At 30.9% G+C, this 15,509-nt stretch overlaps 1 long non-coding RNA gene across 2 annotated transcripts; it reads left to right on the forward strand.

Moving 5' to 3' along the window:
• The first annotated feature begins 7,344 nt into the window (after nt 1-7,344).
• Nucleotides 7,345-12,432, forward strand: LOC127727955 (uncharacterized). 2 transcript variants are annotated; one of them, XR_007993936.1, is made up of 6 exons: nt 7,345-7,454; nt 7,753-7,828; nt 10,655-10,731; nt 11,556-11,632; nt 11,937-12,012; nt 12,372-12,432. It is a non-coding gene; the product is annotated as an uncharacterized LOC127727955 (long non-coding RNA). The 2 variants fall into 2 exon arrangements; XR_007993937.1 differs by lacking the exon at nt 11,556-11,632.
• Nucleotides 12,433-15,509: the final 3,077 nt, after the last annotated feature.

Below are 15,509 nucleotides of genomic sequence, written 5' to 3' on the forward strand. Positions count from 1 at the left end.
ACTTGAAAAAAAAGTAAAGATTTTTTGTAGTGATAATTTCTCTCTTATTATGAGTAATAGAATAACTATATTTGGTATGTGCGTACCTTGCAAGGTCTTCATGCCCGTCAGACAGTTTTCACTTGACCTAGACCTCGTTTAATGGATCAGTGAACAAGGTTAAGGTTTGGTGGTCAAGTCCATATCTCAGATATTAGAAGCAATAGGTCTAGTATATTCGGTGTATGGAAGGACTGTAAGGTGTACATGTCCAACTGGCAGGTGTCATCTGACCTTGACCTCATTTTCATGGTTCAGTGGTTATAGTTAAGTTTTTGTGTTTTGGTCTGTTTTTCTTATACTGTATGCAATAGGTCTACTATATTTGGTGTATGGAATGATTGTAAGGTGTGCATGTCTAGCTGGCAGCTGTCTTCTGACCTTGACCTCATTTTCATGGTTCAGTGATCAAAATTAAGTTTTTGAGTTTTGGTCTTTTTTTCTAATACTATATGCAATAGGTCATCTATATTTGGTGTATGGAAATATTTTATGATGTACATGTCAGTCTTGCAGGTTTTATTTGACCTTGACCTCATTTTCACGGTTCATTGCTCAGTGTTAAGTTTTTTGTGTTTTGGTCTCTTTTTCTTATATTACTATAAGCAATAGGTCAACTATATGTGTTGTATGGAAGGATTGCAAGCTGTACATGTCTGCCTGGCATGGTTAATCTGACCTTGACCTCATTTTCATGGTTCATTGGTCAATGTTTAGTTTTCTTGGTTAAGTCTGTATCTTAGAAACTATAAACAATAGGTCAACTATATTTAGTGTATTGCATGATTGTAAGGTGTACATGTATTTCTTGTTTGGTTTATATGACCTTGACCTCATTTTCTTGGATCATGTTAAGTGTATGTGATAGTTGTAGTAAAGCTTTATATTAAGGACTATCAACATAATATCAATGATTAGTAAAGAAGGCGAGACATTTCAGTGTGTGCACTCTTGTTAGTATATATATGAGTCTACTAGGATGAGTTACAGATCATGTTAAATAATGTTTTTTTTTTCACTTTGCTGATAATTTGCCATTACAATGGGCTTTGGACTGAACATTTTGTGAAAATAATAGTTATACAGACTTTTTTAGCTCACCTTGCCCACCTGCCAACCAACATGGCTAAAAATAGAACATACGGGAAAAATGCAGTTTCTGGCTTATATCTCTAAATTAAAGCATTTCGAGCAAATCTGATGGAATAAAAATGTTCAGGTTAAGATCTATCTGACTGCTGCCCTTGAATTGATAATTTTGAGGAATTTTTGGTTATCATCTTTAATATTATTATTATAGAGATAAACTGTTACCAGCAATAATGTTCAGCAAAGTAAGATCTACAAATAAGTCTAACCATGGAAGTATTTTATTGACAGGAATAACAACAACGCCAGTTCAAAGGTTTCATCTGCATTACCGCCTATCTTCCGATTACTCGTTAATTAGTTTACGATATGGAATGATAATTGATTCTCAGCATGTGATCAATCAAATCACTGACACTTTTTGGTCATTTTCGTGTTCACGGAAAATTACCAACAGACGGTTGTTGTCGTATTATACGTACGAAGCAACCAGGGTTCTCACTAAGGATTTTTAAGGCAAGGCCAGGGACTCGTCATTTTTGGTCACGGCAAGTCCAACATTAAGAAGGTAAAATTTTATTGCTGTATAGTTCATTATTTTGGTCACCATGAGAAAAATATAGCAAGGAAATGACTTCAAATTTAGTTTATTTTTGAACTGTTGTGATAAAATGATGATATATGTGTTCAGTTGATACAATCTTGATGCATCTTTGGACTCACCAGTTTTGAAAATGATGAGTCCAATCATATTTTCATGAGTCCAGGACTCATTGACTCGCCTTAGTGAGAACCCTGAGTAACCCGAACAGTTCATTTGTTACATTTCGCTGCTGTACGCTGCCGAATAGAGTCATTCATTCAATGTTGATTTTAGTCTATTTTTTCTATTTATGTCTTTTTCGATCTTGATAGTTTAAGTCGACAGTTATCACATATGAAATTGGTGAAAAAGGGTGGATCATGTTCTATTTTAATATTTAAAGATAGTAAAGAATCATTTTCGAAAGTTGAGAAGATGATTGTACAAAAAATATGTTTCAACCCCCTTTTCTTAAATACGAATAATCAAAGTCTTTCGTATGTATCAGTCAATTAAAATATTCACAACTTTTAACCTATTCTTTAATTTGTACATAAACTAATTCATATAAAATACATTTGCGGTTAAAAAGATAGCGTCAATAGATATAAGAAGATGTGGTATGAGTGCCAATGAGACAACAAGCTCATTTTGTTTTGTTGTTTTTCTTTTTGCTGTAACATGTTATATTAATACTAGTATTCAATTGTTAACACTTTTTTAAATAGATATAAATTTAACATGTTTTACGAACTTATTATCCCGATTTTAATTGTCCAGTTTCAATAAATAATCAATGACATTTATTACAAATACATAAACCTAAAATACTTGAAAGTAAATATTCTTTTTATAAATCTCGATAAACTTGGCACATTTCAACAGTAAAATATTCTGTCTACATTTGTCTACATTATTTTGTTAAACATTATGTGAAACCTGATTGCTTCATCGTTATTACCTATTTTACTCGTGCTCCGCTTTCAATCGGAAAATACTTTTAGAACAGTTTAAAACAAACAGTAAAAAGCAAAAATATGCAAAAATTAATACAATTTTCCATGTTAAACTGTTGTAGTTTAAACAATTCTCGTCCGTTTTTCAAGTTTGTTACATCATTCGATTTCTTTCTGAAGGTAGAAGTTTTATATGATACAGCTCCACCTTGTAATAAACAAACTAGGGATTTCCAACAGGTGCTTTATAATTACCATACTCGATAAAATCATGTGACTGATAAGAAATTCCAGATGCCATTTTACAACAGCGGTATCACAGATAGTAACCAAAGGGGTCTTGTCTCTGAGACAATAATTGGAAAAAAAATCATATGAATTTTTTAGTACAGAGCTCTGCAGTCTGCAGGTCATTAATATATGCTAATTTATCGTTGTTATTCGTTCTCATTTTACTTCCATGGTCAAATTTATTTGTTCAGTGTATGCTCACTGGTGTTAATGTCTTTTGATTGAGTTAAGCCATTTCAATTGATATTTAATAGTGTGTCTTTCTATGTTGTGATGTTACACTACTGTTTCAGATAAAGGTGAAGGTTTGGTACCATTAAAACGTTTAAACCCGCTGCAGTTGTTTGCACCTGTCCTAAGTCAGGAATCTGATGTTCAGTAGTTGTCGATTGTTGATGTGGTTCATAAGTGTTTCTCGTTTTTTATATAGATTAAACAGTTGGTTTTCCCGTTTGAATGGTTTTACACTAGTAATTTTTGGGGCCCTTTATAGCTTGCTGTTCGGTGTGGGCCAAGGCTCTGTGTTGAAGACTGTACTTTGACCTATAATGGTTTACATTTATAAATTTTGACTTGGATGGAGAGTTGTCTCATTGGCACTCATACCAGTGACATCTTCTTATATCTATCAAACATACTACCAAAATTGTCAATTGACCCCTTAAGGAGTTATTGCCTTTTATAAATTAAAAAAAAAAATCATAAATTTTTGTAATCTTTTACTAGAATCCTTTCCACTTAATCTACTGGGGCAAACAGATTTTAACTTCTTGATTGAAAAATGTATCCGATGACCCTGCCATCCAACCAACATGGCCACCCTTGCTAAAAAAAGAACATAGTTGCTTACTATAGAAGGCTACAGGATGATTGTAAAAATAAAAATTTCACAATTTGAAAACTAATTATTTTTTTTAATGAGGGGTCTTCAGTTACTATTGTAAACAGATATAAGATGTGGTATGAGTGCCAGTGTGACAACTCTCCATCCAAGTCACAATTTGTAAACCATTATAGGTCAAAGTACAGCCCGAGACTCAACATGGAGCCTAAGTCTACAATGGGATGACCTGATTTTTTTTCCATGGGAGGATGCAATTTGGGGGGAGGGAGGTTATAATTTCTGCTTGATATTTTCCATTTTCCGAATTTTTAATTAACTTTTCTATAAACCATCATCATATTGTCTCTTTCGTCATACTTATATTGGGTGAATGCTTCCCTGTCCAATTTTTTTAAAGGTCGTTCTAGGTTTAGTTTCTAAATACTCTCTCATTTTGAGCTGATTTATAGTATGTGAGTCTACTTTAAAGAGTAACAGATCAAGGTTAGGTTTGATGTAGTTCCATTGATATTTGCTGAAATTACGGGCTTAGTGGACTATGTGAAAATAACATGTATAAACACTTTTTTCTTAACTATCACATATTGAGCTGATTTTCAGTGAGTCTGCTTATGATGAGTTGCAGATCAAATTTATGTTTACTTCTGCTCTGCTGATATTTGCAGAAACAACATGCTTTGGACTTATAATATTTTTTGAAAATAAGTTATACAGACATATTTTGGTTCTGCTCCACTGATTTGTGCTGAAATAACGGGCTTTGGACATTGAAAATTTTTATGTGAGCGGGACTATTCATGTTGTTCAGACATGTATAGTATTTAAAAACATTTTTATGGCCCTGCAACAAAGTTGTTGGGGTCATATAGTTTTACCCTTGTCCGTCATTCCATCATTCTATCATTCCGCAACAAACCATTATACACAATTTTTTGCTCACCTTTCTAAGGCTTTTGCCTTCATTTGGCATCTGTCGTCGTCCATTGTCGTCCCCCATACGATGTGGACTATTTTGAACATCTCCTGAAACTACTGAACCAATTCCAACTAAAGTTAAGCTGAAGGATCCTTAGGGTATCTAAAATAAAGTTTGTGGTTTATTTTCTGTTTCGTCAATGCGACCATGGCTAAAAATAGAAAATAGGGGTAAAATGCAGTTTTTGGCTTATATCTCAAAAATTAAAGTATTTAGAGCAAATCTGACATGGGGTAAACATGTTCATTAGGTCAAGTTCTATCAGCCTTGAAATTTTCAGATGAATCTAACAACCCATTGATGGGTTGCTGCCACTAAATTGGTAATTTTAAGGAAATTTTGCAGTTTTGGCCTCACCTTGACGGAGTCAAAAAGCGAGACATAGGTATGCTGTTTCTGGCGGTGGCGTCAACAATGTATTAGTTTGTGATTAGGTCTAGTTTAAGGTGAACCACAAGTGGTTGGTCAATGACATTTGGTATGCAGTTGTATTAGCACTGGCACATCTCATTTCCATGGAGATTATTTGGCCCTGCCCCCTTCATGAGGTCATGGTCTATTGACTTTGAAACTTTTGCTTAGTTTACATGTATTAGTTTGTGATTAGGTCAGTTTATGGGGAACCACTAGTGGTAAGTCAATGATATTTGGAATGCAGTTGTATAAGCATTGGCATATCTCATTTCCATGGAGATTATTTGGCTCTGCCCCCTCAGTCATGGTCTATTGACTTTGAATTTTTTGCCTAGTTTACATGGATTAGTTTGTGATTAGGTCAGTTCAAGTGGAACCATTAGTGGTAGGCCAATGTTAATTGGTATGCAATTGTATAAGCATTAGCACATCTCATTACCATGGAGAATATTTGGCCCTGCCCCCTCAGTCATGGTCTATTGACTTTGAAACTTTTGCTTAGTTTACCTGTATTAGTTTGTGATTAGATCAGTTTAAGATGAACCGCTAATGTTAAGTCAATGACATTTGGTATGGAAATCTATTAGCATTTGCAAGTCTTGTTTCCATGGAGATTATATAGCCCCACCCCCTCATCATGGTTCATTGACTTTGAAACTTTTACATAGTTTACAAGTCAATGTTTGTGTTTAGGTTTGTTGAAAGGGAACAACTTGTGACAAGTCTATATGGTATTTGGTATGCAGTTGTATTAGCATTGGTACATCTCATTTCCATGGAGATTGTTTTGTCATGTACCTTCAGTCATGGTTCATTGACTTTGAATATTTGCATAACTTACATGTTAAAGTATTGTTATTTTGATTTCAACATTTGCATTATCAAAAGTACAAAAAGGTGAGACATATCTCTGTGTTAACAGTTTATTGGCTATTATCTTGAATACTATTAATTAGATAAAGATAAACTATAAACAGCAAAAATGTTCAGCAAAGTAAGATGTACAAATAAGTTTGACTTAAGGAGTTATTGCCCCTTAAGGACAATTTTACACAATTTGTTTCATCATGTTTTCTAACTTTGAAAAATCTTCTCCTCTGAAACTACTTACAAATTAAACCAAACTATAGCTGAATGATTCTTAGGTTATCTAGAATAAAGCTTGTGTTTTATTTTCAGTTTTCTCAGAAAACAGGGCTGACATGGCTAAAAATTTATTTTCAGTTTCCTCAGAAAACATGGACGCCATGGCTAAAAATAGAACATAGGGTAAAATGCAGTTTTTTACTGATATCTCAAAATCTAAAGCATTTAGAGCAAATCAGACAAGACGTTAAAGTATTCATTAGATCAAGGTCTACCTTTTATGAAATTATCTGCCAAATCGGGTATCTGATTTTTAGGTTATTGCCCCTGAATTGATGATTTTAAGGAAATTTTGCAGTTTTCGGTTATCTTGAATATTATTATAGATAAAGATAAACTGTAAACAGCAAAAATGTTCATTGAAGTAAGATCTACAAATAAGTTTGTAAGACAGAAATTGTCAATTGTCCTCTTAAGGAGTTATTGCCCTTTAAAGACAATTTTTCACAATTTGTTCATCTTGTTAGCTTACTTTTAAAAAATCTTCTCATTTGAAACTGCTGAATCAATTTCAGACAAACTTGGGCTGAATGAGTTTCAGAGTATCTAGTATAAATTTTATATTTTATTTTCTTGTACATCAAGAAACATAGCCACTATGGCTAAAATGGAACATAGGGGTGAAATGATTTTTTTGGCTTTTAAGATGCTAGGAACATTTAAATGGCATTTCTAATCCACTCATTAATATATATTGAAAAGCAAAAATAATCATTGATGAAAGATTTAAGGCAAAAATTACAGGTGAGCAATTCAGGCTCTTGAGAGCCTCTTGTTTTCTTAATGCCTTCAGATATTATGCTGATTTTTGGTATGTGAGTTTTTTGTTTGGCTGTATTTCATTGTCAACCAATTTGAAACTTTATTACAAATTGGTCTCAAAAAAATTTTCTTCAAATTTATACTCTAATGAAATATATTCTTATTGGAATGTATTGTAATTATAAATATTCTTGTCCAACATACAAAAGATTAAATTCTGAAAAAAATTGCAACAGCAAATAGTCTCTATTTAAAGCTGATATTAAGTTATAGTTTTTGTTAAAGATACAGCCGAAATATGTTGCACTCCTAGACAGAGAAGATGGATTCATGGCAGATAGGAAGAGTCAACATGTAAGTATTTGGTCATTACAATTGTACTTAAAACTATGTTAATATTTGGAAGTCAATAAAAATGTGTTTTCACTGAAACAATAGCTTAAAATTTTATTACAAATTGGTCTAAAATATCTTTTATTCGAATTTCAAATGTGGTATATTTTAATAAGAATGAAAGAATAATTGTAAATTAATTGTCCGTAATTTAAGATTTGACATGAAACATGAATCACATTAATTTTTTAATTTTTTCAACAGCCATTAAATATTCTCTAAAGCTGATGCTAATTTAATTTTTTTTCTTTTGTAACAGATACAGCCCAGATATGTTCCACTCCCATACATTGAAGATGGTTTCATGGTAGATGGCACATTAGGATGTTTAACATGTAGGTATTTAGTCATTACAATTGTACTTTAGACTATGTTTATATGTGTTGGGTAATAAATATCAGTTTTCCCTGGAACAACAGCTTAAATAAAATTTTATTTCAATTTAGTTTACATATTTCTTTTGTTCAAATTTATAATCTAGTGAAGTAAATTTTAACATGAATGCGTAGTTATTAGGTCACAGAAAGACCTATTGTATTTATTCTGATTAATATTATTTTTTTTTCTTCTTCAGCCAAACCCTTTTCTTACGGTATAATGTTGTTACGCAAGATGTCGCTTAGATATTTTGAATATGATATCGAACAGTTATTGCGCTTTTTAAACTTATCTCTTTAAGGCATAGACTTTTTTATTGTTAGAGTTATCTCCCCAAACACTGTTTTTCTTGTGAGTGTATCTCCTCCGTAACCAAAAAAGATAACGACAAAATTCTTTTCATATTTGTTCGCTACATCCTCAGAAATTTTTGGCTGATTTGGATTGAAGCGATCCGGTGAAATTTTATAGGAGTTATCTACCTTTATCAATTAAATTTGTCGTTATTTTTTTGTGACTCATAAACCGTAAGCCGTATAAACCTATAGTCTTTTTATTTGAGGTCCTTGGGGCCTAACTTAGGAAATGAGGTCAAGGTCATGTTCTCAATTTTGTCTTTTGCTTGTTTTTGCATTTTCTCTGATATTTTTAACGTTATATATAAAAGAACTAGTGCAAAATGTTTGTTTTATTGTGATGAAGATAGGATACATTTGGCCTGAAACAATCCAGTGACATCTTATAGGAGTTATTGCCCCTGAAATGTTTAATTTTAAGGTAAATTGATTATTACTTCAGATTGGTACATGATAAAGCAATAAGGTCTTTTAGAAAATGTTGTGACATGTGACCTTGAAAAATATCAACCGGAAGTGACCTTGAGTGAACCGGAAGTAGTCATTTTTGCACTTATTTTATGTAAAAATACATAGAAACCATATATTTTTTGAATGGTCATACATTAACCTATCATTTCAGACTGGAAGTGACATTTTATAAACCGGAAGTAGCATATTATCTCCCTTATTACATGCATAAGTATATACAAACTATATATTTTGGGAATAGTGTGAATAAATCTATCGAATGAAACCGGAAGTTACATTTTCTAAACCGGAAGTTGACAATTATCTCCCTTATTTCAGGCTAAAGTCTATAGAAACCATATATTTATTGAATCAGTATGAAGAAACCTATGATTGGACACCAATAGTAGCTTTGAGTAAACCAGAAGTAGCTTCTTATCAATTATTTAGAAAATTGATGTGGAAAGACCTTCAATTGTTCTTTGAACAATTGGAACAATTGGTTTTTAATTGTAAATATACTTGTGTCCAATTTAGGATTTGACATAAAATATGAGTGACATTTATTTTATAATTGATTGCAACAGCCAATAGTCTCTATTTGAAGCTGATACTAATTAGTGATTTGTTTTTTTTACAGATACAGCCTACATGTAAATATGTTACACTTCTAGACAAGGAAGATGGTTTCATGGTAGATTGATCAAACATTTGGATACGTAGCATGTAGGTATTTAGTATTTTTAATTGTACTTTAAACTATGTTTATATGGTTTGCAGGTAACAAAAATCAGTTTTCCCTGGAACAACAGCTTAATTTAGATTTGATTACAAAGTGGTTTAAAATTTCTTTTATTCAAATTTATACTCGTATGAAGATTATTTTAATGATGATGTATAGAAATTGTTTATATACTTGTCTTTAAATTATGATTTGTCATAAAAAATGCATCATATTAATTTTAAATTAATTGCAACAACCAATATTCTCTATTTAAAGCTGATACTGATTTAGAATTTTTGTTTTTGTTACAGATAGACTAAATATGTTACACTCCTAGACAATGAAGATGCTTTCATGGTATATAGCACACAGAGATTCGTATCATGTAGGTATTTGGTCATTATAATTGTACTTTTAACTCTTTTATATGTGTTAGGGTCTTCAATGCTCTTCCAACTTTATACTTGTTTGGCTTTCTAACTATTTTGATCTGAGCGTCACTGATGAGTCTTATGTAGACGAAACGCCCGTCTGGCGTATCAAATTATAAGCCTGGTACCTTTGATAACTACCAACAAAATCAGTTTACCCATTGAACAACAGTTTAAAATTTTATTGCAAATTTGTCTAACATTTCTTTTATTCAAATATTTACTGTAATAAGTTAAGTAATTGTAAATATACTTCGGCTGTTATCTGCTCTTTGGTCGGGTTGTTGTCTCTTTGACATATTCCCCATTTCCATTCTCAATTTTAGTCTCCAATTTAGAATTTGACATAAAACATGCATCACATTAATTTTTGAATTAATTGCAACAGCAAATATTCCCTATTTAAAGCTGATACTAATTTACAATTTTTGTTTTTGTTACAGGTACAGCCTAAATACGTTACTCTTCGACAATGAAGATGGTTTCATTGTAGATAGCACATTAGGATTTGTCACATGTAGGTATTTATTCATTACAATTTTTTTATTTAAACTAGGTTTATATTTGTTAGGCATTAAAAATCAGTTTTCACTGAAGCAACAGATTGAAGCTTTATAACAAATTGGTGTAAAATTTCTTTTATTCCTATTTATATCCTAATGAAGTATATTTTAATAAGAATGTATAGTTATTGTAAATATACGTCTCCAATTTAGGATTTGACATAAAACCTGCATCACATTAATTTCTGAATTGATTGCAACAGCAAATAGCTTTGATTTTGAAGCTGAAACTAATTTAAAATATTTGTTTTTGTTACAGATACAGCCTAAATATGTAAGACTCCTATACCATGAAAGATGCTTCCATTGCAGATAGCACATTAGGATAAGTCACATGTAGGTATTTATTCATAACAATTGTTCTTAAAACTATGTTGAAAATGCCTGTACCAAGTCAGGAATATGACAGTTGTTGTCCATTCGTTTGATGTGTTTTGTCATTTGATTTTGCCATGTGATTAGGGACTTTCCGATTGAATTTTCCTCGGAGTTCAGTATTTTTGTGATTTTACTTTTTTCTATTTGTTAGGTAATAAAAATCAGTTTTTCCTTGAACAACAGCATGAAATTTTATTACAAATTGGTCCTACATTTCATTTATTGAAATATTCACTGTAATGAGATATATTTTAATAAGAATGTATGGTGATTGTAAAAATTCTTGTCTCCAATTTAGGATTTGACATAAACATGCATCACATTAATTTCTGAATTGATTGCAACAGCAAAAAATCTGGATTAAAAGCTGAAATTAATGTATATTTTTTTGTTTTCATTACAGATACAGCCTAAATATGTAAGACTCCTATACCATGAAAGATGCTTCCCTTGCAGATGCACATTAGGATAAGTCACATGTAGGTATTTGGTCATTACAATTTTCCTTAAAACTATATTTATATTTGTTAGGCATTAAAAATCAGTTTTCACTGAAGCAACAGATTGAAGCCTTATAACAAATTGGTGTAAAATTTCTTTTATTCCTATTTATATCCTAATGAAGTATATTTTAATAAGAATGTATAGTTATTGTAAATATACGTCTCCAATTTAGGCTTTGACATAAAACCTGCATCACATTAATTTCTGAATTGATTGCAACAGCAAATAGCTTTGATTTTGAAGCTGAAACTAATTTAAAATATTTGTTTTTGTTACAGATACAGCCTAAATATGTAAGACTCCTATACCATGAAAGATGCTTCCATTGCAGATAGCACATTAGGATAAGTCACATGTAGGTATTTATTCATAACAATTGTTCTTAAAACAATGTTTCTATTTGTTATGTAATAAAAATCAGTTTTTCCTTGAACAACAGCATGAAATTTTATTACAAATTGGTCCTACATTTCATTTATTGAAATATTCACTGTAATGAGATATATTTTAATAAGAATGTATGGTGATTGTAAAAATTCTTGTCTCCAATTTAGGATTTGACATAAACATGCATCACATTAATTTCTGAATTGATTGCAACAGCAAAAAATCTGGATTAAAAGCTGAAATTAATGTATATTTTTTTGTTTTCATTACAGATACAGCCTAAATATGTAAGACTCCTATACCATGAAAGATGCTTCCATTGCAGATGCACATTAGGATAAGTCACATGTAGGTATTTGGTCATTACAATTTTCCTTAAAACTATATTTATATTTGTTAGGTAATAAAAATCTGTTTTTTCCTGAAACAACAGATTGAATACTTTATAACAAATTGGTCTAAAATTTCTTTCATTCAAATTTATACTCTAATGCTGAATATTTTAATAAGAATGTATAGTAATTGTAATTATAATTGTAACATATTTAGGCTGTATCTGTAACAAAACCAAATCATCAACAATTTACTTTTCTCTGATTTGGGATTTAACATAAAACATGCATCACATTATTTTCTGAATTGATTGCAACAACAAAAAGTCTGGGTTTAAAGCGGGAACTAATTCATAATTTTTGTTTTTGCTACAGATTATACAGCCTAAATATGTGACACTCCTATACCATGAAAGATGCTTTCATTGTAGATAGCTCATTAGGATTTTGCTCATGTAGGTATTTGGTCATTACAATTTTTCTTAAAACTATGTTTTTGAGTGTTCGGTAATAAAAATCCTTTTTTTCCTGAACAATTTGACAAAAAGATGCTTTATGTTAAAATGGGTCTCGTAAAAGCAGACCTCTGCAGAGAGCAAACTTTAGATTTTGATATCACATTGATGAATTTAATGGGCGCTAATCTCGTAAAAGCAGATCCCCCAGCAGAGCTGATTACATAGTATGATGAAATCTTGTGTTTATGGTAAAATGTATTTAGTTTTTTGTCTGGCTGTATTTCATTATCAACCAATTTGAAAATTTATTACAAATTGGTCTCAAAAAAATTTTCTTCAAATTTATACTCTAATGAAATATATTCTTATTGGAATGTATTGTAATTATAAATATTCTTGTCCAACATGCAAAAGATTAAATTCTGAAAAAATTGCAACAGCAAATAGTCTCTATTTAAAGCTGATATTAAGTTATAGTTTTTGTTAAAGATACAGCCGAAATATGTTGCACTCCTAGACAGAGAAGATGGATTCATGGCAGATAGGAAGAGTCAACATGTAAGTATTTGGTCATTACAATTGTACTTAAAACTATGTTAATATTTGGAAGTCAATAAAAATGTGTTTTCACTGAAACAATAGCTTAAAATTTTATTACAAATTGGTCTAAAATATCTTTTATTCGAATTTCAAATGTGGTATATTTTAATAAGAATGAAAGAATCATTGTAAATTAATTGTCCGTAATTTAAGATTTGACATGAAACATGAATCACATTAAGTTTTTAATTTTTTTGAACAGCCTTTAAATATTCTCTAAAGCTGATGCTAATTTAATTTTTTTTCTTTTGTAACAGATACAGCCCAGATATGTTCCACTCCCATACATTGCAGATGGTTTCATGGTAGATGGCACATTAGGATGTTTAACATGTAGGTATTTAGTCATTACAATTGTACTTTAGACTATGTTTATATGTGTTGGGTAATAAATATCAGTTTTTCCCTGGAACAACAGCTTAAATAAAATTTTTATTTCAATTTAGTTTACATATTTCTTTTGTTCAAATTTATAATCTAGTGAAGTAAATTTTAACATGAATGCGTAGTTATTAGGTCACAGAAAGACCTATTGTATTTGTTCTGGATATTATTTTATTTTTCTTCTTCTGACAAACCCGTTTCTTGCGGTATAAAGTTGTTACGCAAGATGTCGCTTAGATATTATGAATATGATATCGAACAGTTATTGCGCTTTTTAAACTTATCTCTTTAAGGTGAAGACTTTTTTATTGTAAGAGTTATCTCCCCAAACACTGTTTTTCTTGTGAGTGTATCTCCTCCGTAACCAAAAAAGATAACAACAAAATTCTTTTCATATTTGTTCGCTACATCCTCAGAAATTTTTGGCTGATTTGGATTGAAGCGATCCGGTGAAATTTTATAGGAGTTATCTACCTTTATCAATTAAATTTGTCGTTATGTTTTTGTAACTCATTAACAGTAAGCCGTATAAACCTATAGTCTATATATTTGAGGTCCTTGGGGCCTAACTTAGAAAATGAGGTCAAGGTCATGTTCTCAATTTTGTCTTTTGCTTGTTTTTGCATTTTCTCTGATATTTTTAACGTTATATATAAAAGAACTAGTGCAAAATGTTTGTTTTATTGTAATGAAGAGATGATACATTTGGCCTGAAACAATCCAGTGACATCTTATAGGAGTTATTGCCCCTGAAATGTTTAATTTTAAGGTAAATTGATTATTACTTCAGATTGGTACATGATAAAGCAATAAGGTCTTTGAGAAAATGTTGTGACATGTGACCTTGAAAAATATCAACCGGAAGTGACCTTGAGTGAACCGGAAGTAGTCATTTTTGCACTTATTTTATGTAAAAATACATAGAAACCATATATTTTTTGAATGGTCATACATTAACCTTCATTTGAGACTGGAAGTGATAAACCGGAAGTAGCCTATTATCTCCCTTATTACATGCATAAGTATATACAAACTATATATTTTGGGAATAGTGTGAATAAATCTATCGAATGAAACCGGAAGTTACATTTTCTAAACCGGAAGTTGACAATTATCTCCCTTATTTCAGGCTAAAGTCTATAGAAACCATATATTTATTGAATCAGTATGAAGAAACCTATGATTGGACACCAAAAGTAGCTTTGAGTAAACCAGAAGTAGCTTCTTATCAATTATTTAGAAAATTGATGTGGAAAGACCTTTAATTGTAAATATACTTGTGTCCAATTTAGGATTTGACATAAAATATGAGTGACATTTATTTTATAATTGATTGCAACAGCCAATAGTCTCTATTTGAAGCTGATACTAATTGATGATTTGGTTTTTTTACAGATACAGCCTACATGTAAGTATGTTACACTTCTAGACAATGAAGATGGTTTCATGGTAGATTGATCAAACATCTGGATACGTAGCATGTAGGTATTTGGTATTTTTAATTGTACTTTAAACTATGTTTATATGGTTTGCAGGTAACAAAAATCAGTTTTCCCTGTAACAACAGCTTAATTTAGATTTGATTACAAAGTGGTTTAAAATTTCTTTTATTCAAATTTATACTCGTATGAAGATTATTTTAATGATGATGTATAGAAATTGTTTATATACTTGTCTTCAAATTCTGATTTGTCATAAAAAATGCATCATATTAATTTTAAATTAATTGGAACAACCAATATTCTCTATTTAAAGCTGATACTGATTTAGAATTTTTGTTTTTGTTGCAGATAGACTAAATATGTTACACTCCTAGACAATGAAGATGCTTTCATGGTATATAGCACACAGAGATTCGTATCATGTAGGTATTTGGTCATTATAATTGTACTTTTAATTCTTTTTATATGTGTTAGGGTCTTCAATGCTCTTCCAACTTTATACTTGTTTGGTTTTCTAACTATTTTGATCTGAGCGTCACTGATGAGTCTTATGTAGACGAAATGCCCGTCTGGCGTATCAAATTATAAGCCTGGTACCTTTGATAACTACCAACAAAAATCAGTTTTAC

This window comes from Mytilus californianus, unplaced genomic scaffold, assembly GCF_021869535.1.
Source record: "Mytilus californianus isolate M0D057914Y unplaced genomic scaffold, xbMytCali1.0.p SCAF_2, whole genome shotgun sequence".
Taxonomy (NCBI): Eukaryota; Metazoa; Mollusca; class Bivalvia; order Mytilida; family Mytilidae; genus Mytilus; species Mytilus californianus.